This window comes from Oryx dammah, unplaced genomic scaffold (assembly GCF_014754425.2).
Source record: "Oryx dammah isolate SB20612 unplaced genomic scaffold, SCBI_Odam_1.1 HiC_scaffold_18, whole genome shotgun sequence".
NCBI lineage: Eukaryota > Metazoa > Chordata > Mammalia > Artiodactyla > Bovidae > Oryx > Oryx dammah.
In genome coordinates this window covers 110,456,515-110,483,778 of record NW_024070202.1, presented here as the reverse complement: position 1 = coordinate 110,483,778, position 27,264 = coordinate 110,456,515, and the positions used below count along the sequence as shown (strand labels likewise).

Here is a 27,264-nt window from a genome sequence, read left to right as displayed (position 1 = left end):
ATAGGTCATTAGTATGCAAGTGCATCTTCAAAAGTCAGAAAATAACGGAGCTGCACTTTCATTGGTTGTTTTCTATGAACAGATATAGAACAGAGTTAAGGATTCAGTTCAATTCAGTGGCTCAGTTATGTCCGACTCTTTGCAACCCCATGGACTGCAGCACGCCAGGCTTCCCTGTCCATCACCAACCTTCGGAGCTTGCTCAAACTCATGTCCATTGAGTTGGTGATGCCATCCAACCACCTCATCCTCTGCCATCCCCTTCTCCTCCTGCCTTCAATCTTTGGATTAATCTTTAAAGATAGTAATTATTAAAATAACCCCTACCTTTCCTCATACCTAAGTTCTGTGTATATTGGCAAGGTAGAAAAGTAATATTTCTTTTATTAAAAACAAACACAAGCTATCTTCTTAAAACAACCAGCCTGAGTATCTGGTGGGACACTCTAAAACCCACAGCATTGCACACGCGGCCACTGTGTTCAGTGCCTTCCCGATGCTATAACCCTTCATTCCTCCTGTAGAACAATCTCTGCTCCCTCCTAAAATGAGCTACGTGCTCTCTAGCCTCTGGAGCTTTGTTTGCTGTAATCAGAATATGCATCCTCATCTTGTCAACAAATGTTCTTCTCACCCTGACCTTTCAGGTAAAATTAGACACTACCTGCTCTGTTATTGAAATGCTCTTTACGTGTGGAATGATGCAAATCAGTAATTATCTTGGTGTTCTGAACCCTGAAAATTTCAATATGTGAAAAGGAGAAGCATCTAGAAGATTAATGAGATTAAATTAAAATCCTACAAAGTTATGCATTTGAATTAGAAGCATCACTATGAACCTATGATGATGTTGTTATCTTTTAAAAATATGCCCTACTTCTTTCCACTGAAAAAACTCCCCAAACAAGGACCAACTTCTGGCAACAGTTGTCATCACTCAATACCATTTTTCATTAAGACAAAACTAGGATCCTGGAGAAATGTCTGATTCCAGGATCAGAGATGGCTAAGAGGAATGTGGAACATGCTGTGACTTCAGAAACAAACTATTGGAGACAAAGTGTGGTTCAAAGATTCTCCAAGGCAAAAAAAAAAAAAAGATTTAAATTAAAATCAGTAAGAATTTCCTGCAATAAATTAAAATATATCAAATATATTTAATCCCACGAGTTCACAACAATGAAATGTTTAAATTTTGGAATGTGTTATATAACTAATTCATTATTTTGAAAACTGGTAAATAAAGGCAAAGAATCCAGCATTTAGTCTACCTTAGTTATATGAATCTTGAAGTAACTAAATACTCCCTTTGTGGAAATATTTCAGCCCATAAACGAAGGCTAAATTATAAGAGTGTCATCATTTGGTAACTTCTAACAAGTTAGTAGCGTCTAAGTAGGATTATTCATGGCTGCAAATATAACCAACAAGCGAAACCAGAGATGTGCCCCTGGGGCTCTGGAGGTGCGGGCAGGTATACTGCACTACAGGTGGAGGGGTGCGGATAAAACTCAGACATGAATTTCACCAAGTTTATAGACCTACCTGCCAATTTCTAGAAAACAGAGGGCAAGGGGTAGATGTTAAATGGCACCAAATGGAAACAGCAACATCCACGTTGTGGAAAACTGTATACATCACATAATCCAGTCTTTCAACAGCCGAGGGATACATTACAAAGTAAGACAGTGAGAGACACTCACACTCACAGACAGAGTCAAAGAGAGACAGAAGGAGAAAAAGAAGGAGAAGCCCTTCTAAAGAAGGGGCTTTAGACTGAGAGAAACATCCTGAACTTGCCCCTCTTGTGGTCTTCCTATTTCAGGAGATGGGAGCTCCCTTCTTCCAGTTCTGGGAGAAAAGCCCCCTTCTTCCGCCTCCTCCTGCACCCTGTCAGAGATGTCCACGTGCTCCACCTTCAGTCACTCTTCAGAATCTGGGCACTCCTCACCCAGCACCCACGACTGCGCTGGTCCAAGCATGGGCCCCTCACTTGCACATCCCATAATGACCTTTAACTGGTCCCCTCTCCCCGACCTTGTCTCTTCATGTCTACCTTCAACAAAGAGCCATGCTGAGATTTCAAGTACAAGTCAGCTTCTGACACAGCTCCGAGTCCTTACACGGCATCTGGTCTTATTCATAAAGTCCATTTCTTAGAATAAGCAAAGGCCTGCGGAGGTCTGGCTCTTCCTTGCAGCCCTACCGCTTGTTCCTTTGGCTCTGATCACGCGGACCTCCTTTGTGCTCCTCAAACAGGTCAGGCAGGCCCCTCCTTGGAGACTCGCACTGACTCTTTCCTGCGTCTAGAGCCATCTTTTGGAGAAGGCAATGGCACCCCACTCCAGTACTCTTGCCTGGAAAATCCCATGGATGGAGGAACCTGGTGGGCTACAGTCCATGGGGTTGCTAAGAGTCAGACACGACTGAGTGACTTCACTTTCACTTTTCACGTTCATGCATTGGAGAAGGAAATGGCAACTCACTCCAGTGTTCTTGCCTGGAGAATCCCAGGGACGGGGGAGCCTGGTGGGCTGCCGTCTATGGGGTCGCACAAAGTCGGACACGACTGAAGCGACTTAGCAGCAGCAGCAGCAGCAGCAGCAGCAGCAGCAGCAGCAGCAGCAGCAGCAGCAGCAGCAGCAGCAGCAGCAGCAGCAGCAGCAGAGCCATCTTTGCTCAGACCTCCTCTGAGCCCCTCCTTCTCCCGCTCTGAGCTCCAGTGATGACCTTTCCTTCTCCGAGTCCCACCCCCACCACAGCTGCTCTCCATCTACCTGCTCAGCTTTGTTTTTATCCATAGCATTTATCTCTATCTTAGTGAAGTGAAAGTGAAAGTGAAGTGAAGTTGCTCAGTCCTGTCCGACTTTTTTCGACCCTGTGGACTGTAGCCTACCAGGCTTCTCCGTCCATGGGATTCTCCAGGCAAGACTACTGGCGTGGGTTACCATTTCCTTCTCCAGGGGATCTTCCCAACCCAGGGATTGAACCCGGGTCTCCCGCATTGGAGGCAGACGCTTTAACCTCTGAGCCACCTGGGAAGCCCCTGGTGTGCCTATCTTAGGGCACATTTAAATTATTTTTAAAACTATCTGTCTCCCTCCATGAGAAGGAAAGAAAGCAGGGATTCTTTTCAGTGTTATATGCACCAAGCTTACAGTGATAATTGGCATATAGTAGGGCTTCAAATCCATTGGAGAAGGAAATGGCAACCCACTCCAGTATTCTTGCCTAGAAATCCCACGGACAGAGGCTGAGTCTGGTGGGCTACTGTCCATGGAGTCACAAAGAGTTGGACACAACTTAGCAACTGAGCACAGCACTTCAAAAACTTTAGTTGACTAGAAGAATGAACCAATAAAAATAAATAGAATACAAACATTTGATCTGAAAATAATAGGGGGAAAAGTGGAAGCAGTGACATTTTATTTTCTTGGGCTCCAAAATCACTGAGGATGGTGACTTCAGCAATGAAATTGAAAGACACATACTCCTTGGAAGTAAAGTTACAATAAATCTAGACAGCATATTAGAAAGCAGAGACATCACTTCCCTGACAAAGGTCTGTACAGTCAATGCTATAGTTTTTTCCAGTAGTCATGTAGAGATGTGAGAGTTGGAACATAAAGAAGGCTGAATGCCAAGGACCTCATGCTTTGAAATTGTGGTTCTAGAGAACACTCTTGAGAGTCCCTTGGACAGCAAGGAGATCAAACCCGTCAATCCTAGAGAAAATCAACCCTGAATATTCATTGGAAGAACTGATGCTGAAGTTGAAGCTCCAATAATTTGGCCACCTGATGCAGAGAGTTGACTCACTGGAAAAGACCCTAATACTGGGAAAGAGTGAGGGCAGGCAGTAAACAGGATAGCAGAGGATGAGATGGTTAGCTAGCATTACTGAATCAATGGACATGAATTTGAGCGAATTTCAGGAGATAGTGAAGGACACGGGAATATGGCACGCTGCAGTCCATGGGGTGGCAAAGAGCTGGACAAGACAGTGACAGAACAACAACAGGAACTTTTAAAAATCACTTTACTTCAAGTTCTGTGGAGACTACCCCAAGAGACTGGAAACAGACCACTTCACCCCTCTGAGCCAGAATTTCCCTTCATCTATTCCAACATGCCTCTTTATCCGATGACTTTCCAGCTTGCTATTCTTAGATCAATTAAAGAAGTTCAATTATGGTGCCCTTGTAGTCATTTTCTATAGGATAATTAATTTTCTGGGTTTATCTTTGGGCTGATCAGAACTGTCTTCTTTGAGCTCCTCTGATACGGCAAGAAAAGTCACAATACATTTTGGTATTTCTGTCACTTTCTGACATGACTCTGAAAACAGTCATTTACATACAGACCTCAGACTTAGCTTCACATAATTAAAAATCCATTAATTGAATTAGGTAACTTCTATCTCTTTTTTGCTTCTATCTCTTTTTTGCTACAATCAGTCTGTGGTACCAAATTCTCAGATGGTTATCACCACTTACTTTTTCCTCTCTCCCTTTTCTTCCTTTTTCTTTCTTTTTTCTTTTTCTTTTTTTTAAAGAATCTTTACCAAGAGCCTTGTCCTGTAGCAGTGTCCTAACATTTGTGAGAACCAAGTGTTCTAACATTTTGGTCCTGGTGACTTCTTGACTCTAAATTTTAGTTCCAGCCATCTCAGCCCACACACTTCATCATCAAAACCCTGTACATTATACCTTTATATTTGTTTTATAGCCTACTCATTCATTTAGCAAATATTATCATGTACGTACTATATGACAAACACAGATCTAGGCAGCAAAGAAAACAGCAAAAAAAGCATTCGTACATTTTTGCAATTTACATTCTTACATTCTAGTGGGGTAAAGAAAACAGATAATAAGCAAAATTAAAAGAATACATATACATAGATATGCATGCTGCTGCTGCTGCTAAATCACTTCAGTCATGTCCAACTCTGTGTGACCCTATAGACGGCAGCCCACCAGGCTCCTCTGTCTCTGGGATTCTCCAGGCAAGAATACTGGAGTGGGTTGCCATTTCCTTCTCCAATGCATTCATGCATGCTAAATCACTTCAGTCATGTCCAACTCTGTGTGACCCCATTTACAGCAGCCCATCAGGCTCCTCTGTCCACAGGATTCTCCTGGCAAGAATACTGGAGTGGGTTGCCATTTTCTTCTCCAATATATATGCACATATATATATACACACACATATCCATACGCACCACTTCCCAGGTGGTGCAACCAGTAAAGAACCTGCCTGCCAATGCAGGAGGCTTAGGAGACATGGGTTTGATCCCTGGGTCAGGAAGATCCCCTGGAGGAGGGCACAGCAATCCACTCCAGTATTTTTGCCTGGAGAATCCCATGGACAGAAGATCCAGGGAGGCTACAGTCCAAGACACAACTGAAGCGACTTAGCACAGCACACAGCACATATACATATGCATGCATTCTTTTACATATATGTATTCTTTCACATATATCATCACCACTATTCGCCAGTGATGCTGAGGAGGAGAAAAACTAGATCAGAGAAGGGACGGGTAGGCTGTGTGTATTGGGATTGTCCCCTAGAGAAGGAAATGGCAACCCACTCCAGTATTCTTGCCTGCTCAGTTCCATGGAGAGAGGAAACTGGAGGGCTACTGTCTATGGGGTCTCAAAGAGTAGGGCATGGCTGAGCACCCATGCACACACGCACACATGATGGGGACTGCATTTGTAAACACAGAGGAAACCATAAAGCCTTGAAAAAGTGACATTTGAATAAATAAGGTCGCTGTTCAGCAAGCCCTGTGGATGTATGGGGAAAACACGACAGAGGGAATGAAAATGTAAATATTCTAATTCTAGAATGTTTCTGATGTCATTTAGGTATTCAAGGAGACTGGTGAGTGAGGAAGGGGAGAGCGGCAGAAGTCGAAGGCAGGAATATAACAAGGATGAGGGGTGGTGATCTTACAGTTAGATGGAGAGCCACTCGCTTTGGAAGGTTTGAAGCAAGTGAAAGTAGTTTGCTTTAACTTATTTTTGACATACTATTGTTTGCTTCAGTAAAATTATACTTCAGAAGGGCTTGAAAATAGTATATCTTTATAAAGATTTAAAACTTTTTGTAGTGTCCTGGCATTATAAAAGGTAACATATATGCTCTATTTTGATAGCACAAAACAATTACTGTTGATGCATCTTGCAAGTTATTTTTTATTTATTTATTTTTTTAAATTAATTTATTTTTTATTTTACTTTACAATTCTGTATTGGTTTTGCCATACATTGACATGAATCCACCACGGGTGTGCATGCGTTCCCAAACCTGAACCCCTCTCCCAGCCTCCTCCCCATAACATCTCTCTTGCAAGTTATTTTTTAATGCTTGCTTGGAGCTATTAAATCTTACATGACAAATGGATGTTAACAATTTTTCAGATACCCAGCATCTAGAAGAAAGCTATGCCATCTAGATTTTTCTTTGCCAGTGTCATAAGTGGAAAAATCAAAAACCTTATTCCCATCTTCACAGTCTGTTTTTACAGTATGCATTATCAGATATGTGTGTAATGCAAATAGAAACCACTGTGCATGGAAACTTCTAAATTTCTGCCACTTTTCCGTTTTCATGAAGAAGCAATTGAAAAACTAGTATGTCTCAAATACTCTTTTTGGATTAGTGTGTTATGAAAATGGCCTTTGTGATTACTGAGTCCTCAGTATCTATCTCATTGTGCAATTACATATTTTAAACTTGTAACATTTTATATTGTTTTAAATACAGCTAATTGAATAATATGTCTCAAATACTGGGGCACATAGGAAACATATTGTGGACACATTCCTCTCCTTGGCAATTACAGGATCTTCAGGATGACTCTGCTTAGTGATGTTGACACATGTACATTAGAAAGGTCCCTCTGCTACTTGTATCAGTAACCCCCATATCCTTATCCTAAGTGAAAGAAAGTGAAGTCGCTCAGTTGTGTCTGACTCTTTGCGACCCCATGGACTGTACCCTACCATGCTCCTCTATCCATGGGATTTTCCAGGCAAGAACACTGCAATGGGTTGCCATTTCCTTCTCCAGAGGATCTTCCTGATTCAAGGATCGAACCCAGGTCTCCCACATTGTAGGCAGATGCTGTACCATCTGAGTCACCAGGGAATTCCATATCCTAATTAACTGTAATTCTCAAGTAACTCACTTCATGTGAACTCAGTTCTTTGTATGGCTGGAGTTATGACCACGGCCTGATTAAGCTCAAAAATGACCAGTGAAAAAAGCAAAGAATTATTCCTAATATAACCAGCTTCTTCATCATGTGTATGACTGTTCTTTGACTCTTTTTCATGTTATCCATATGTAATCTGAAGTTCACAGTATAGAGCAGGTGTTTATACAGAACATTTTAATTAAAGTCCAATCTGAGCTAAATCCAGTAGAAAAAAAAATTGTCTCTTATACATCTGCAATTGCATCTAAGTGTTTCTGATTTTCAAACAGTATTATGGTATTGATTAGGGACCAATTTGTTAATCTGAGAGATTTTCATAACTTTATTCATATTAACTCTGAAATTATCTCTAAAAATAAGGAAATATTATATTATAAATTACCTTAAAGTTCTCCTCCATTTCATAAACTGCATCTGATAAATTAGTCTGTGGCTTTCTTTGGGCATGAAGTCTTGATAGCTATTATCCTGATTCAGTAAATCAACAATTGAACCTCAGCTGTGAAGAAGATATGAGCTGCTAAGTCACTTCAGTCATGTCTGACTCTGTGCGACCCCATAGACGGCAGCCCACCAGGCTCTCCTGTCCCTGGGATTCTCCAGGCAAGAACACTGGAGTGGGTTGCCATTTCCTTCTCCAATGCATAAAAAAGAAAGTGAAGTCACTCAGTCGTGCCCAACTCTCAGAGACCCCATGGACTGCAGCCCACCAGGCTCCTCGGTCCATGGGATTCTCCAGGCAAGAGCACTAGAATGTGGTGCCATATGAGCAAGGCTCTCCAATGAAATGGTATAGCATTAATAAGAATTGGATTAGTAAGAACTGTTTGTAGGCTTATAGTAGAACATAGCCAAGGAAAGAGACTTACCATTCAAAGGAAACCATGTTCTCATATGAAAAACTTTGAGCTGTATATAGTATCAATATCATGCCATTTTAGAGGATATCCATTTTGACTCTCTTCTATTAGAGATTAAGAAACCGCATGTAACAGAGTTACCACAAGATCCTAAGATCCTACTCCTGCACTTATATCCAGAAGAGACAAAAAGTCTAATTCAAAAAGATGCATGTAACTTGATATTCACAGCAGCACTATTTACAAAAGCCAGGACATGGAAGCAAACTAAATGTCCATCAACAGATGAATGGATAAAGAAGATGTGTATATATTGTGTGTGTATACAGTGGGATATTCAGTTCAGTTCAGTCGCTCAGGCATGTCTGACTCTTTGCGACCCCATGAATCGCAGCACACCAGGCCTCCCTGTCCATCACCAACTCCCGGAGTTCACTCAGACTCACGTCCATCGAGTCCGTGATGCTTTCCAGCCATCTCATCCTCTGCCGTCCCCTACTTAGCCATAAAAAGAATGAGATATTGGCATCTGCAGCAACACAAATGGACCTAGAAAGTATCATACTGTGTGAAGTGTCGGACAAAGATATGTATCATATGATATAACTTATATGTGGGATCTAAAAAGTAATACAAACGAACTTACTTAGAAACAGACTCCCCAAGACAGAAAACAAAGCTATGGCTACCAAAGGGGAAAAAGGTGAAGGAATAAACTGGGAGTATTGGATTAACAGATACACTAATATGTATAATATAGACAACAGAGATATACTCTGTAGGACAGGGAACTCTATTCAGTATCTTATAATAACAATAATGGAAGAGAATCTAAAAAGGTATATAAATATTTATATATGTGTGTGTGCATGTGTGCTAAATCTCTTCAGTCATGTCTGACTCTTTTCAACCCTATGGACTGTAGCCCGCCAGGCTCCTCTGTCCATGGATTCTTTTTTTTTTTTTTTAAATTTATTTATTTATTTTTAATTTTTACTTTACAATTCTGTATTGGTTTTGGCATAGATTGACATGAATCCACCACAGGTGTACATGCGTTCCCAAACATGAACCCCCCTCCCACCCCCCTCCCCACAACATCTCTCTGGGTCATCCCCGCGCAAGCAATAAATGCTGGAGAGGGTGTGGAGAGAAGGGAACCCTCCTACACTGTTGGTGGGAATGCAAACTAGTACAGCCACTCTGGAGAACAGTGTGGAGATTCCTTAAAAAATTGCAAATAGAAATGCCTTATGACCCAGCAATCCCACTGTTGGGCATACACACAGAGGAAACCAGAATTGAAAGAAACACATGTACCCCAATGTTCATCGCAGCACTGTTTATAATAGCCAGGACATGGAAACAACCTAGATGTCCATCAGTAGATGAATGGATAAGAAAGCTGTGGTACATATACACAATGGAGTATTACTCAGCCATTAAAAAGAATACATTTGAATCAGTTCTGATGAGATGGATGAAACTGGAGCCAATTATACAGAGTGAAGTGAGCCAGAAAGAAAAACACCAATACAGTATACTAACACATATATATGGAATTTAGGAAGATGGCAATGATGACCCTGTATGCAGGACAGCAAAAAAGACACAGATGTGTATAGCGGACTTTTGGACTCAGAGGGAGAGGGAGAGGGTGTCCATGGATTCTTCAGGCGAAGATACTGGCATGGGTTGCCATGCCCTCCTCCAGGAGATCTTCCCGAGCCAGGGATCAAACTCACATCTCTTATGTTTCCTGCATTGGCAAACAGGTTCTTTACAACTACCACCACATGGGAAGCCCTATAAATATATGCATATATATATATTTTTATATGTGTATATATTCAAATTGTCAACCTATGGACTGTAGCCAGCCAGGCTCCTCTGCCCATGGGATTCTCGATGCAAAAATACTGGAGTGGGTAGCCATGCCTCTCTCCAGGGGATCTTCCTGACCCAGGGATCAAACCCCTGTCTCCTGCATCTCGTGTACTGACAGGTGGGTTCTTTACCACTAAGCCACTTGGGAAGCCCATATATGTGTATATTCATATATATATATGAATATCATTTTGCTGTACACCTGAAACTAACCACAATATTGTAAATCAACTATTCTCCAATTACAAAGAAAAAAAAGAAACCAAGTGTCGGAAGTCAGTGGCTTAACAAAATGAATACAAAGAGTTAGTAGCAAAATAATGGAAACTTTGTCCCCTAATTCTGGCATTTAGTGCTCTTTTCACTACCATATCTTTAACCTCGTGCTGATATGCTTGGTGACATGTCAAAACTTTTGCTGTGTTCCCCACATCGTCCCATTAATTTTCAGGGAGCAGAGGAATATATAGCCATTATTTTAGACTTTTTAAGTATTATTTTAAATGACAATAATATATGCTATTACATCAAGAAAAAAAAGTCATAAAGCAGGAATACAATTCAATCATGTACACATTCACAAATCATTACTCAGTTTTTTTTTTATATTTTAGCACCATGTTACATTCTGGAAGCACAAGGATGAAAGAGACTTGAGGTCCTGTCCTCAATAAGCTTGTAGTGCAAAGGAGGAGAGAAAACATTAAGCTTGAAATTACAAATTGCAAACAGGTGCTAAAACAGATCTCTGCACAGGGTCCTGAGAGCTCACATGGAAAGCTTTAGAAAGCCATGAAGGGACCAAGAGGACAAGGTATTTTCAGTGAATCAAGAAGGTTAGATAGGGATGAGCCATATGACAATGGTGGTAACAGCAATCTTACTCTTCTTACAACTCAGGCCAAACTTCTTGGGGACAAAGAGTTCAGTAAATGGGATCCTGATTGATTGGAAATTGAAGGGTTTGGGAGAGTGAAGTATAAGATTGCAGTCATAACAACTGTGTATGGGTTGAAAGGTCCAGCAAATCCTCATGGTGTGGGTGCTGGAAAGCTTCAGAGAGAGAAGATTCACTTATATTGTGACATTTTCATTTTTAAATTTTTTAACAGCTGCCCAGTTGCTAAGTCATGTCCAAGTAGCCATTTAAGTTTCTAGGTAGCTATTTTTTCTTTTATTATTATTATCTTGGCTGCACTGGGTCTTCACTATGGCACACAGGCTTTCCCCAGCAATGGGCATGGGCTTCTCATTGTGGTGCCTTTTCTTGTCGTGGACTACAGGCTCTAGTTGCACCATGGCTTGTGGGATCTTTCCCGATTAGGGATCAACCTGTGTCCCTTGCACTGGCAGGCAGATTCTTAACCGTTGGGCCACCAGGTGACTCCTGACATAATTTTTAAACTATCTCTCCAAAGTCATATACAACAAGCCCACAGCTAACATCATACTCAACAGGGAACAGCTGAAAGCTTTTCCTCTAAAATATGGAACATGCCAAGGGGAATATAGGATTATGGATATTTGATGTTATAGTTTTAATTTGGGTATTGGGTGTAAATTAGAAATACTTCATATCAAAACAAAGAATTAACAGGCACCTTATTTCAGGTAGACTTTAGAGGAATTCCAGATTTGCAGAAGCAGTAATCTAGGAAATATTGGTCACTTTACGTGATCTATGCGTGCTTTACTGCATAAGTCACAAAACAGTTTCTTAGACGGTTGTTTACCTGAAGTATTAAAAAGTTATGCAAATTAGATTCTAATGATGGTAGGCTATAACTTTTTTTTGGTTTTTGTTTCATTTTTTGTCATTTGTAGGATTATCTATACAAAAATTTCATCAATTGCACAGGTAGATAAGTTTCAAAAGACCATTGATTTCATAAACCATTGTTTTGTTTAGAAGGTTTTTCTCAATGGCTATGATCCTGCTGAGATAATTTAAATTATTAGAAATTTATGGTGTCATGTCTTTTCTCCCCAAATACATTTTGTGGGGGTATTAAAAGCACCTCCGTAACCTAGACCCTAAAACTATAAAGGCCATTTCACCATGGTGGGCTGTGATGGTTTGAGTTCTTCCATTATGCTGGCTATGTATGCAGCTCAGGTGGCATAAGCAGCTTTCATCACGTGTAGAGAAATAAGGTATATAAAGCAGATGGAGCCCCTGCAGGAAGCACTGAGGAAACGAGCTAAAAGTACAGATGATGTTCTGCAGGTGGTGGAAAACGTTGATTATTTTTATGTTCACAATTCCAGCTCAAAGATGGATAACAAATGGGGTGCTGAGAGCAAGTATAAATAATGGTGGATCATTCACACCCACCTGAAGAACAATTTGGAGCCTATATGTATCTTTTTTTCTAGGAAGACATTAGCTGTTTTCTGGGAAGAAGAATATTTGTTAATGTTTTTGTTCTGCTGTAGAGATGTTAACATCCTTTTACAATACAGCTAGAGTTATTGACTGCATTTATATCAATACTCAGACAAGATAATCTTCCCTTTCTTTTCTCTCTCACACTGGGTAGAGATGTAGTTTGTGTGTATTTGAAAGTCAGGAGTTCATCTCTGTGGCAATAAGAAGCTTTCCATCTGTGTAGCAAGGAAATGTTACCCTTTGATCCTTGTAGCTTATGATGGTAGTTGGATTTTGATATGTGTTTGAACTTGGACACTAGGTAAATGTCATCTTGGGTCAATGATTGACCATTTCTGTGGACCTTTAAAGATAACACTTCCTATTATTTAAAAATACCTTAAAATTATTGCTCATACTTGGTTTAAGAAATCACTTCAAATATTTTACTCTACCACACGTCCTACTCATGGTTCAAACATGCAAGCTGCTTATGGCTACAGCCTTAGCATGGCTCTTTCTTCTGCCTAGAGGCGTTTTTCCAGATGGTCTCCAGGCTAACTCCCTCATCTCCATTTAGCCTTGATTTGAATGGCATGTCCTCATTGAGGTCTGCCAAATCTATCTTATTGAAACTTACAACCTACTCTGCCTCTCACCTTCTCTATACCCATTGCATATACATATGGACGTCAAACATAGTACATAATATTCTTTTTATTGTCTGCCTTTCTGCTCCACCTTCCTCATAGTCTATAAGTGAGTGAAGTGAAGTCACTCAGTGGTGTCCAACTCTTTGCGACCCCGTGGACTGCAGCCCACCAGGCTTCTCCATCCATGGGATTCTCCAGGCAAGAATACTGGAGTGGGTTGCCATTTCCTTCTCCAGGGGATCTTCCCGACCCAGGGATCGAACCCAGGTCTCCCACATTGCAGGCATACACTTTAACCTCTGAGCCACCAGGGAAGACCTTTTTTCAACAAACTTCTTTTAGTCATCATCAATGATTCCTATAAAATACCCACTTGAATTATAGTTCATGGGCTTATAGATCCTGTCAGATAGCTCTACAATTTATTAAGCTTAAAAAAATAGACATTTTGAAAGTCTTAACAGGTCAAACAAAGTGATATTTGAAATTATAGAATCCTGGTACTCTACTTGCAATATTTTCAAGATTTTTTAAATCTTGTAAACTGCAAGGATTTTTTTTAAGAGAAAAATAATGCATCTAAGCTGCAATAAGCATACACCCATCACCATTTTCTTTCTGAATTAGACATTAAGATAATCACTCTGTGCTAAATGTGCATCCATCTCCTTATATAGTAAGAGATACTAAACATAGGAGCTTTTGTTCATCAACAACTTGCTTTATTCCAAGCCCTGTTCTAGGCCCTGAGTGCACAAAGGCAAATAAGATGTGTGTCATGCCACTAAAGAAAGTTACACAGAATAAGTAATTACTGTACACCTGAAAAATAACTTACCTTTTAATCAACTACCAGAACCATCCAAATAATGAAATTTCACATACAAATCATAAATAAACCCACTTATAACCTGTACCATACCCTTTATCATACATAATACATTCTTTAAAATTCTCTACCATTGTACTTTATATATAATTTTTTATTGTTGGAGAATTTTATTTTCTGTTAGTATTTAGTTTAAACCTAAGTTGTATCAGGCTAACCTGAGAAATTATATTCTTTCTGAAGTTTCTATCTAAATAGCTTTGATGTAGCAGAAAACATAAAATTGAAAATGATAGTTTGATTGACTATTAACAGGATACAATCTTAGAAGTCAGCCCTTCCTTTCATGTTGACCCTAGCTCACATTGCTCTCTGCCCCCTGAAACTTGGAAAGATCAAATGAATCCTTCAGTTCAGTTCAGTTGAGTCACTCAGTCATGTGTGATTCTGCAACCCCATGGACTGCAGCACGCCAGGCCTCCTTGTCCATCACCAACTCCCGGAGCTTACTCAAACTCATGTCCATTGAGTCAGTGATGCCATCCAACCCTCTCATCCTCTGTCATCCCCTCTCTCCTCCTGCCTTCAATCTTTCCCAGGATCAGGGTCTTTTCCAATGAGTCAACTCTTCGCATGAGGTGGCCAAAGTACTGGAGTTTCAGCTTTAGCATCATTCCTTCCAAAGAAATCCCAGGGCTGATCTCCTTCAGAATGGATTGGTTGGATCTCCTTGCAGTCCAAGGGACTCTCAAGAGTCAGCACCACAGTTCAAAAGCATCAATTCTTTGACGCTCAGCTTTCTTTATAGTCCAACTCTCACATTAATGAATCCTATCAATTTACATTTTGGAGGCACTAAGAACCATGGTTTCAGTGACTTCTGATTAGAAAGTTAGTGGCAACAGAAACAGACTCATAAACATTGAAAATAGATTTATAAGGTTACCAAAAGGGGGGGTGGTGGATAAATTAAGAGTCTGGGATTAACAGATATGAGCTACTATATATAAACCACAAGGTCCTACTATATAGAACAGGGAACAATGTTGACTATCCTCTAATAAAGCATAATGAAAAGATTATGAAAAAGAATATATATATATGCATATATATATATATATATAACTGGATCACTGTGCTGTACACTAGAAACTAACACGACACTGTAAATCAAGTATACTTCAATTAAGAAGAAAAATCTGGGGCCCTTTTCCCTCCTTTCAACCCAAGCACCAGACTTGAAGATATTTTTTGATGATACAGATAATATTTATCACCTAGGAAGAAAATCCCCAAATAATCAACTCCTCTAAGTATTTAATTTTCCCCATTAACTCAGTTTCTATTCACTGAAGCAGCCCCATTGTGAGGAACATTAGCACGACAGTCTGACAGATTAAGTTCCTTGGTGAGGATAATTAGCTAGAAATAACTTTTTAAGGAAAGAACACCCTTAATATAGCAGAATTAACATATTCAAAGAAACTAAAACTGGTGTTCTCACTTTAGTTTTAACAGAAGTACAAATGTATCAGGTGATTTCACTTAAAAAAAAAAAAAGACTCTCTAACTAAAATATCAAAGCACCTCTAAACCCAGCAAATTCTCCCCTCCCCACCCCAGCCAAGAACACTCTCACCTGCCCTGGCTCTAAGTCCATCTGGTCTGAGCTTTTAAGTACTTTGCTAGAAAATATCACCCACTTCCCAAGCCCCAGTACCAGACCAAGTTCAGATTGGATATCCATCCATCTCCATCTGCCTCCCTAACAATCCAGTTACCCCTGGGTTTGCATTTTGGGCTACAGTGCAAAGGCTTGCAGAGTCAGACCCACTGAGCACACAGGCATCGTTGTGTTTCTCATATCGTACTTTGTTGTAACCATAACTCTGCTGTCCCTGAAGCAATACGGATATCACGGAACCCATATCATCTAACCAAGAACTTGGTGCAGGTACTCAAGGGCTTAATAAACACTTGCTGAACTAATGAGATAGCACTGAGTTCAACACTGGACTCAAGAAACAGATGCAGCTGAAGGATGCGGGGCAGAATTAAGGCTGAGGAGTCATTCTGCAAAGAGTGTGAGACTGAGGAGCATGGCTAAGAAGCACAGTATGATAAGAAGCATGACAGGTTCTCAGCAGAGGCGATCCAGTCCGACTTCCATTTTTAAAAGATGCCTCTGGCTGTTACTTAGAGAGCAGAGTGGAGGGGGTTAGGGCAGAAGCAGACTGGCAATGTGTAGCTCTAAACAGAGACAACAGCAGCTGGAATCAGGGGAGGTGAGATTGATTGCGTTTGAACTATATATGATAGAAAAAAGTAGAAAATAGTGATTGGCTGGATATGGCAGGTAGTGGGCATGATAGTGGGGGAAGAGAGAGTGAGAAGTGCGTAGAATGACTGCCAGCTTTCTAACTGAAGTGGACGGGTAAACGGAAGGACACAGTTTGCTGGTTGAGAGATCAAAAGTTCCATTTTTAACAGGCTAGATTTGAGATGCCCTAGAGACAGGTAAATGCTGGCATCTGGTAAACAATTAGATGTGAACATCTGGGGATTAAGAGACAGGTCACAGCTGGAGATGCTGAGGTCATACGTAGCATATAATTCCATTTAGTGCCATGGAAATGAACGAGATAACCGAGGGGAGATGTTTAGAAAGAGAGCAAAGAAAAGAAAGTCCAGGACAAGGCCCGGGAGCTCCAACTTTTTAGAGGTCACTGAGAAAGTCTTCGAAGGAGACGGAGGCTATTTTAAATGGTATTGTGATAAATACACATTATCTTTTGGCATTCTGCTTTCCTCTGGACATATGCCCAGGGGTGGGGTTGCTGGGTCTCAGGGTAGTTCAATTTTTAGCCTTTTAAGGAACTTCCACACTGTTCTCCATAGTGGCTGCACCAATCCACCTGGAGAAAATCATAATTCCAAAAGATACATATACCCTAATGTTCATTGCAGTGGTTTCACAATAGCCAGGTCATAGATGCAACCTAAATGTCCAGCAACAGAGGAGCAGCTAAAGAAGATGTAGCACATATATCCAAAAGAATATTGCTAAGCTAAGTGAAAGTCACTAAGACGTGTCCAGCTCTTTGAATCCCCATGGACTATACAGTCCAAGGAATTCTCCAGGCCGGAATACCAGAGTAGGCAGCCCTTCCCTTCACCAGGGAATCTTCCCAACCCAGGGATTGAACCCAGGTGTCCCACATTGCAGGCAGATTCTTTACCAGCTGAGCCACAAAGGAGGCCCAAGAATATTGGAGTGGATAGCCTATCCCTTCTCCAGAGGATCTTCCCGACCCAGGAATTGAACTGGGGTCTCCTGCACTGCAGGTGGATTCTTCACCAACTAAGCTACCAGGGAAGCCCAATGGAATACTACCCAGCTATAAAAAGGAATGAAATTGTCTCATTTACAGAAATACGGGTAGACTTAGAGACTGTTATACAGAGTGAAGTAAATCAGAAAGAGAAAAACAAATACTGTAAATTAATGTGGAATCTAGGGAAATGGTACAAATGAATCTATTTGCAAAGCAAAAATAGAGACATAGATATAGAGAACAAACATATGGACGCCAAGGGGTGGGGTGATGGTGGGTTGAAGCGGGAGATTGGGATTGATATATATACACCACTATGTATAAAATAGATAACTAATGCATACATACACTGTATGTATGGCACAGGGAAGTCTACTCAGTTCTCCGTGGTGCCCTAAATGGGAAGGAAATCCAAAAATGAGGGGATACGTGTATACGTATTGCTGATTCACTTGGAATGTCCCAAGGTGGTGGAGTAGAAGGACGTGTGTTCATTTTCTTTTGTGAGAACTCCAAAGTTGCAACTCGCTGCTGAACTACCATTGATGGGAGAATGTTGGATTCCACCAAAGAAAGATATCCCACATTCAAGGGCACAGGAGAAGCCCCAACAAGACTGTCAGAGGGGCGAAATCATGTTTAGAATCCAACTCCATACCCGCCAGAGAAGCCCGGAGGGCTCAAACAAAACCTTGTGTGCACCAGGACTCAAAGACCCCACAAGAGACTGAGCCAGACCTGCCTTTGAGTGTCTGAGTGTCTCCTGTGGAGACACAGATCAGCAGTGGCCTGCCGCCGGGACAGGGGCTCTGGCGGCAGCAGAACTGGAAGGTGCTGCACGTGGCATAAATCTTCTTAGAGAAGGTTGCCATTAGCCTCCCCATAGAGCCACCGACCAGACGACCCACAGACTAGAGTATTATATCAAAGAAGTCCTTGCGCTGTTGCAAAAGTTCTAGGGCCCACAACAGATGCCTGGGGATCAGGCAAAGGGACTGAGAAGCCCCAGGGAATGTGACTTTGAAGGCCAGTGGAATTTGATTACAGAACTTCCACAGAACTGGGGAAACAGACACTTGGAGGGCACAGACAAAACTTTGTGTGCACCAGGACCCAGGAGAAAGGAGCAGTGACCCTACAAGAGACTGAGCCAGACTTGAATGAGTGTCCAGGAGTCTCCGGAGGAGATGTGGGTTGACAGTGGCCTGCCGCGGGGTCAGGGGCCTTGAATACAACAGTCCTGGGAGCCACGGCATGTGCTGGCATAAGTCCTTTTGAAGGAATTCGTCTCCCTCAGGTCAAACTAGACAGAGAGAATACAACCCCAACCATCAAAATAAAATCAGATTAAAGATTTACTGACCATGGCCCCGTCCATTAGAGCAAGACTTAAATTCCCCCATAGCCAGTTCCTCCCATCAGGAAGCTTCCAGAAGCTTCTTGTCCTTATCTATAAGAGGGCAGACAGAATGAAAACCACAATCACGGAAAACTAGCCAAACTGATCACATGGACCACGGCCTTATCTAAATCAAAGGAACTATGAGCCATGCCATATAGGGCCACCCAAAAGTTATGACCAACCTAGATGGCATATTCAAAAGCAGAGACATTACTTTGCCGACTAAGGTCCATCTAGTCAAGGCTATGGTTTTTCCTGTGGCCATGTATGGATGTGAGAGTTGGACTGTGAACAAGGCTGAGCGCCAAAGAATTGATGCTTTTGAACTGTGGTGTTGGAGAAGACTCTTGAGAGTCCCTTGGACTGCAAGGAGATCCAACCAGTCCATTCTGAAGGAGATCAACCCTGGGATTTCTTTGGAAGGAATAATGCTAAAGCTGAAACTCCAGTACTTTGGCCACCTCATGCGAAGAGTTGACTCATTGGAAAAGACTGATGCTGGGAGGGATTGGGGGCAGGAGGAGAAGGGGACGACCGAGGATGAGATGGCTGGATGGCATCACTGACTTGATGGACATGAATCTGGGTGAACTCTGGGAGTCGGTGATGGACAGGGAGGCCTGGCGTGCTGCGATTTGTGGGGTTGCAAAGAGTCGGACACAACTGAGCGACTGAACTGAACTGAAGATGGACAGGTCATGGTGGAGAGGTCTGACAAAATGTGGTCCACTGGAGAAGGGAATGGCAAACCAGTTCAGTATTCTCGCATTGAGAACCCCATGAACAGTAAGAAAAGACAAACAGATAGGACACTGAAATAGGAACTCCCCAGGTTGGAAGGTGCCCAGTATGCTACTGGAGAAAGTGGAGAAATAGCTCAGGAAAGAATGAAGAGGCTGAGCCAAAGCAAGAACAGCACCCAGCTGTGGATGCGACAGGTGATTAAATTCCAATCCTGTAGAGAACAATATTGCATCAGAACCTGGAATGTGAGGTCCATGAATCAAGGCAAATTGGCAGTGGTCAAACAGGAGACAGCAAGAGTGAGCATCGACATTTTAGGAATCAGTGATCTAAAATGGACCAGAATGGGCGAATTTAATTTTGATGCCCATTACATCTACTACTGTGGGCAAGAATTTCTTAGAAGAAATGGAGTAGTCCTCATAGACAACAAAAGAATGCAAATTGCAGTACTTGGGTGCAGTCTCAAAAATGACAGAAAGATTTCTGTTTGTTTCCAAGATAAAAGCATCCAGTATTACAGTAATTCAAGGCTGTGCCCCAAGCATTAATGCCGAAGAAGCTGAAGTTGAACAGTTCTATGAAGATATACAAGACTTTCTAGAAATAACAACAAAAAAAAGATGTCCTTTTCATCACAGGGGACTGGAATCCAAAAGTAGCAAGTGAAGAGATACCCAGAATAAGACACAAGTTTGGCCTTAAAGTACGAAATGAAGCAAGGCAAAGGCTAACACAGTTTTGCCAAGAGAATACACTGGTCATAGAAAATACCCTCTTCCAAAACACAAGAGAAGACTCTACACATGGACATCACAATATGGTCAAAACCAGAATCAGATTGATTATATTTTTTGCAGCCAAAGATGGAGAAGCTCTATACAGTCAGCAAAAACAAGACCGGGAGCTGACTGTAGCTCAGATCATGAACTCCTTATTGCCAAATTCAGACTTAAATTGAAGAAAGTAGGGAAAACCACTAAGCCATTCAGGTATGACCTCAATCAAATCTCTTTTGATCATACAGTGGAAGTGACAAATAGATTCAAGGAATTAGATTTGATAGACAGACTGCCTCAGGATCTATGGATTTAGGTTCGTGACATTGTACAGGAGGCAGTGATCAAAACCATTCCCAACAAAAAGAAATACAAAATGGTAAAATGGTTGTCTGAGGAGGTCTTACAAATAGCTGAGAAAAGAAGACAAGCAAAAGGCAAAGGAGAAAAGGAAAGATATATCGATCTCAGTGCAGAGTTGCAAAGAATAGGAAGGAGAGATAAGAAAGCCTCCTAAGTGATCAATGCAAAGAAGTAGAGGAAAACAATAGAATGGGAAAGACTACAGATCTCTTCAAGAAAATTAGAGATACCAAGGGAACAGTTTATGCAAAGAAAGGCACAATAAAAGGTAGAAATGGTATGGGCCTAACAGAGCAGAAAACATTAAGAAAAGGTTGCAAGAAAACACAGAAGAACTATACAAAAAAAGATCTTAATGACCCAGATAACCAGAATGATGTGATCACTCACCTAGAGCCAGACATCCTGAAGTGAGAGGTCAGGTAGACCTTAGGAAGCATCACTATGAACAAAGCTAGTGACGGTGATGGAATTCCAGTTGAGCTATTTCAAATCCTAAAAGGTGATGCTGTTAAAGTGCTATACTCAATATTGTAGCAAATTTGGAAAAGTCGGCAGTGGCACAGGACTGGAAAAGGTCAGCTTTCATTCCAATCCCAAAGAAAGGCAATGCCAAAGAATGCTCAAACTACTGCACAATTGCACTCATCTCACACACTAGTAAAGTAATGCTCAAAATTCTCCAAGCTTGGCTTCAGCAGTATGTGAATTGTGAACTTCCAAATGTTCAAGCTGGATTTAGAAAAGGCAGAAGAACCAGAGATCAAACTGCCAACATCCATTACAACATACAGAAGAACATCTACTTTTGCTTCACTGAATACAATAAAACCATTGACTGTGGATCACAACAAACTGTGGAAAATTCTTAAAGAGTTGGAAATACCAGACCACGTTACCTGCCTCCTGAGAAATCTGTATGTAGGTCAAGCAGCAACAGTTAGAACTGGACATGGAACAACTGACTGGTTCCAAATTGGGAAAGGAGGACATCAAGGCTGTATATTGTCACCCTGCTTATTTAACTTCTATGCAGAGTACCTCATGAGAAATGCTGGACTGGATGAAGCACAAGCTGGAATCTAGATTGCAGGGAGAAATATCAGTAACCTCATATATGCAGATGACACCATCCTTATGGCAGTAAGTGAAGAGGAACTAAAGAGGCTCTTGATGAAAGTGAAAGAGGAGAGTGAAAAACCTGGCTTAAAACCCAACATTCAAAAAACTAAGATCATGGCATCAGGTCCCACCACTTCATGGGAAATAACGGGGAAATAATGGAAACGGTCACAGACTTTATTTCCTTGGGCTCCAAAATCACTGCAGGTGGTGATTGCAGCCATGAAATTAAAAGACAGTGGCTCCTTGGAAGAAAATCTATGACAAACCTAGATAGCATGTTAAAAAGTAGAGATGTTACTTTGCTGACAAAGGTCTGTCTATACATCAACATGAATCCACCACGGGGGGGGGGGGGGAGGTCTAGTCAAAACTATGCTTTTTCCAGTAGTCATGTAGGGATGTCAGCTGGACCATAAAAAAAGCTGAGTGTCATTCTCCCATTGAAACATATATAATATCATGCAAGAAACGAACCGCCAGTCTAGGTTCGATGCAGGATACAGGATGCTTGGGGCTGGTGCACTGGGATGACCCAGAGAGATGGTATGGGGAGGGAGGTGGGAGAGGGGTTCAGGATTGGGATCTCATGTACACCTGTGGCAGATTCATGTTGATGTATGGCAAAACCAATACAATATTGTAAAGTAAAATAAAGTAAAAGGAAAATAAATAAAAATAAATACAGTATATGGCTCCTAAAGAAAAAAAAAAAAAAAGCTAAGTGTCAAAGAATTGATGCTCTTGAACTGTGGTATTGAAGATTATTCTTGAGAATCCCTTGGGCTGCAAGGAGATCCAACCAGTCAATCCTAAAAGAAATCAATCCTGAATATACTTTGGAAGGAATAGTGCTAAAGCTGAAGCTCCAATACTTTGGCCACCTGATGTGAAGCACTGACTCATTGGAAAAGACCCTGATGCCGGGAAAGATTGAAGGCAGGAGGAGAAGGGGACGACAGAGGATGAGATGGTTGGATGGCATCACTGACTTGATGGACATGAGTTTGAGCAAGCTCCGGGAGTTGCTGATGGACAGGTAGGCCTGGTGTGCTGCACTCCATGGGGTCACAAAGAGTCAGACACAACTTAGCGACTGAACTGAACTGATTCACTTTGCTGTATTGCACAAAATAACACAAAATTTTAAAGCAACTACACCCCAATAAAAATTAAAAAAAAAAAAAAAGAGAGTGAAGTCAATGAAATCTTCTGAGAATTTAATAGTCAGACACAGCACAGCCTCAGTATCTCTCCTCTCTACTCCAAAGTCAGCAACTACAACTTCTGAGGAGAGTCTCAGGTCAGGTAACAAGGTAAAAGGTAAAAGCACCGTAAGAATTGTTCAACTAAATCGCTGTGTGCTCAAATGATCAAGTGCTGGCTGTAATTGGAAAAGCATTCTGAGAAATAAGATAAGGCTGTAAATTATTATGGGAAACAACAAGAAGAATACTCTTCAGTAGATCAGTTGCTTCCATCGAATATGTTCTTTCAAACGAGATGATGTATATCAGTAGGGGATATTTCAAACCACCTCACGTTTTTAAATGCCCTTATGAAAATCCTGAAACTTTTTTCAATTCATAACTATGAGCTACGTATCAGATAGAGAAACATATATATCCAGGCCTGCATAACATTTCCAAAACGATGCTTCTTTGGAGACTGGAAAATATGGTGTAACAGTACAATTGCATGCATAAATTGGTGAATCACTTGAATGCTGAGGTTAAGAGATGGTAAATACAGATCACAGTTACTAAATCCAGATATGAGTCACAAAGTGAGGAAGGGAATGCATGAAAAGTTTACCGACTGTAGCTGTACAGGAGAGGAGCTGACATTAAGGACAGAGGAAAATTATGGGAATACTCATAATCTCTTTGTTTGAGAGACTCATTTTGAACTTGTCTCAGACACTTAGTTCCCTGAAAACAATCTGAGTATTTCTACATTCTATCTGCACATAGGATTTTGACATCAAGGAGAAGGTGTTCGGTGGTGCAAGGTGGAAGGATTCAGGGAGCTCATGGGTTTTGCTTTTTTCTCATCTTCTTGCCTTCTGTCATTCTCCTTTTTATCTCAGTCTTGCTGCTATTATGTTGGTTCAAAACTAATAGTGATTTATGTTGAACTTTGCTGTTTGATATTGGAATACATTCTTAAATAAATGTGGTTATGTTATACATAATTTCAGTGCACATTTCTTGCTTTTTTGCTAATGACATATGAATTGCTGTGTATTTTTTATTTATTTTAGACTAGGGAGATGATTTTAGAAAAAGCAGAAGAACCAGAGATCAAATTGCCAACATCCGCTGGATCATGGAAAAAGCAAGAGAGTTCCAGAAAAACATCTATTTCTGCTTTATTGACTATGCCAAAGCTTTTGACTGTGTGGATCATTCTGAAAGAGATGGGAATACCAGACCACCTGACTTGCCTCTTGAGAAACCTGTATGCAGGTCAGAAAGCAACAGTTAGAACTGGACATGGGACAACAGACTGGTTCCAAATAGGAAAAGGAGTACGTCAAGGCTGTCTATTGTCACCCTGCTTATTTAAATTATATGCTGAGTACATCATGAGAAATGCTGGGCTGGAGGAAGCACAAGCTGGAATCAAGACTGCTGGGAGAAATATCAATGACCTCAGATATGCAGATGACACCACCCTTATGGCAGAAAGTGAAGAAGAACTAAAGCTCTTGATCAAATTGAAAGAGGAGAGTGAAAAAGTTGGCTTAAAGCTCAACATTCAGAAAACTAAAATCATGGCATCCAGTCCCACTACTTCATGGCAAATAGTTGGGGAAACAGTAGAAACAGTGGCTGACTTTATTTTTCTGGGCTCCAAAATCACTGCAGATGGTGATTGCAGCCATGAAATTAAAAGACGTTTACTCCTTGGAAGGAAAGTTATGACCAACCTAGACAGCATATTAAAAAGCAGAGACATTACTTTGCCAACAAAGGTTCATCTCCTCAAGGCTATGATTTTTCCACTGGTCATGTATGGATGTGAGAGTTGGACTATAAAGAAAGCTGAGCACTGAAGAATTGATGCTTTTGAACTGTGGCATTGGAGAAGACTCTTGAGAGTCCCTTGGACTGCTAAGAGATACAACCAGTCCATCCTAAAGGAGATTAGTCCTGGGTGTTCATTGGAAGGACTGATGTTGAAGTAGAAACTCCAATACTTTGGCCACCTGATGCGAAGAGCTGACTCATTTGAAAAGACCATGATGATGGGAACGATTGAGGGCAGGAGGAGAAGGGGACGACAGAGGATGAGATGGTTGGATGGCATCACCAACTCAATGGACATGGTTTTGGGTGAACTCCGGGAGTTGGTGATGGACAGGGAGGCCTGGCGTGCTGCGGTTCATGGAGTTGCAAAAATCGGACACAACTCAGTGACTGAACTGAACTAAGGGAGATGATGTTAGACAAAAAGCAAATTTGAGTGGATTTTTTTAAAATTCAAGTTCAAAATGGGTCATAAAACGGCGTAGACAGCTTGCAACATCAGCAACACATATGGCCCAACCGGCAACGCCCAGCTCAGTGTGGGACTGAGAAGAAGTTCCAAAGCACTTCCCCAAGCCCAACTTGTTCCAAAGAAAATGGTCATGGTGACTGTATGACGGTCTGCTGCCCCTCTGATCCACTGCAGCTTTCTGAATCGTGGTGAAAGCATTATATCCGAGAAGTATGCTCAGCAAATCAAGGAGATGCAGCAAAAACTGCAACAGCTGCAGCCAGCATTGATCAACAGAATGAGCCAAATACTTCTCCACGACAATGCCCAAAAGCACGTCGCACAACCAACATCTCAAAAGTTGAATGCATTGGGTTATGATATTTTGCCTCATCCTCCATATTCACCTGGCCTGTTGCCAAGCTACTACCACTCTTCAAGCATCTCAACAACTTTTTGCAGGGAAAACACTTTCACAACCAGCAGAAGGCAGGAAATGCTTTCCAAGAGTCCATAGAATCCTGAAGCATGGATTTTTACACTAGAAGAATAAACAAACTTATTTCTCTTTGGCAAAAATATATTGATTGAAACTGTTCCTATTTTGATTAAAAAAGATGTTTGACCCTGGTTCTAATGATTAAAAATTCACTGTCTAAAACCACAATTACTTTTGCATCAACCTAATAGTTCTCTTTCCTTTACACTCTTCTGTCTTTTTTTCTCTGTGCCTCTTCCCGCCCCCCCCCCCCCACACACATCACTAACAGAAAAACTTTCGCTTTTAATGTGTGGCAAGAACTTTTGTTTTTAAGCACATTCTTTCTTGCTCTATAACTTACTTTAGTTGCTTTCTGCTTCTGACTCTGATAAGATCTAACTTTGTGCATTCAAGAAAAATGCTTCTTTCTTTAAAATTTCTATCTTGCTAAGAGTTTCTGAAAATGTAATTTGAAACACAAAAGTGAGTAATAACTCTCAGTTCTAGTGAATATTTACCCACACTTCATTGGAGCAACATGACTTGGTCTGAAACTTCACCTAATGCCTTAGAAGAGAGAGAGATCAGATTGAGATGTGAAGAACCCAGAGAAAAGATATATCATAGAGTATTCCAAACCATTTTCTTGTTTCAAGGGCATAACTTACATATCATTGTATAGACTGTATGTTAATTTATAATTAGCTATACAAGACCTTCATCACAGGCTACCTTTGTGCTCTATAAATCCTTGCTCACTGGGGTGCTTGGTGAGAGGTATGATTTGCCAGCCCAGAGGGTTTGGAACCTCTCCTGCCACCAGGCAAGCCACTGTCAGCTCTGGGGGCCAAAGATCAGAAACCAAACATCAGACGGTGGCAAATCCTCTTGACTTGTGTTGGCAGGAGCTGGAGGAGTGATGTGTGTGTATGTTCATGCTGTCTTTGCAACCCTTTGGACTATGGCCTGCCAGGCTCTTTTCCATGGAGTTTTCAAGGCAAGAATACAGGAGTGGGTTGCCATTTCCTTCTCCAGGGAATTTTCCTGACCCAAGGATCGAACCTGCATCTCTTAGGTCCCCTACATTGCAGGTGGACTGTTTACCGCCGAGCCATCAGAGAAGTAGGGGAAAGGTGTGGGTGATGGTTATAACATGTCTACACTAATCCCTCTGTGTCTGTCTCCTCCCTGCAAAATGAGGACTATCACAGTGCCTACCAAACTGGTGAAGTTATTTTGAAGAACAAATGGGAGAATACACAGAAAGGAAAAAAGGAAAGAGCTTGTCTCAAACCAGCACTTCTTGTGTCAACCATTGTTGGAGTTTAGGGCCCTCCTCTTCCTTTGTCTGGAGAAGGTAATGGCACCACACTCCAGTACCCTTGCCTGGAAAATCCCATGGATGGAGGAGCCTGGTAGGCTGCAGTCCATGGAGTTGCCAAGAGTCGGACACGACCGAGCGACTTCACTTTCACTTTTCACTTTCATGCATTGGAGAAGGAAATGGCAACCTACTCCAGTGTTCTTGCCTGGAGAATCCCAGGGACGGGGGAGCCTGGTGGGCTGCCGTCTATGGGGTCGCATAGAGTCGGACACGACTGAAGCGACTTAGCAGCAGCAGCAGCTTCCTTTGTTAGTCTTTAAAACTGCTAAGAAACAGAGGCATTAAAACTGAACACAAACCAAACAGTCTGAGACAACAGTGTTAAAGGGACTATCTTCATCAA

At 41.4% G+C, this 27,264-nt stretch overlaps 1 protein-coding gene and 1 non-coding gene across 2 annotated transcripts in view; both read right to left on the bottom strand.

Annotated features, from left to right (window-relative positions):
- Positions 1 to 27,264, bottom strand: part of CNTNAP2 (contactin associated protein 2) — a 1,413,967-nt gene that overhangs the window by 761,613 nt on the left and 625,090 nt on the right. The window lies entirely within an intron of this gene.
- Positions 2,970 to 3,041, bottom strand: TRNAW-CCA. Its single transcript has one exon. It is a non-coding gene; the product is annotated as a tRNA-Trp (tRNA).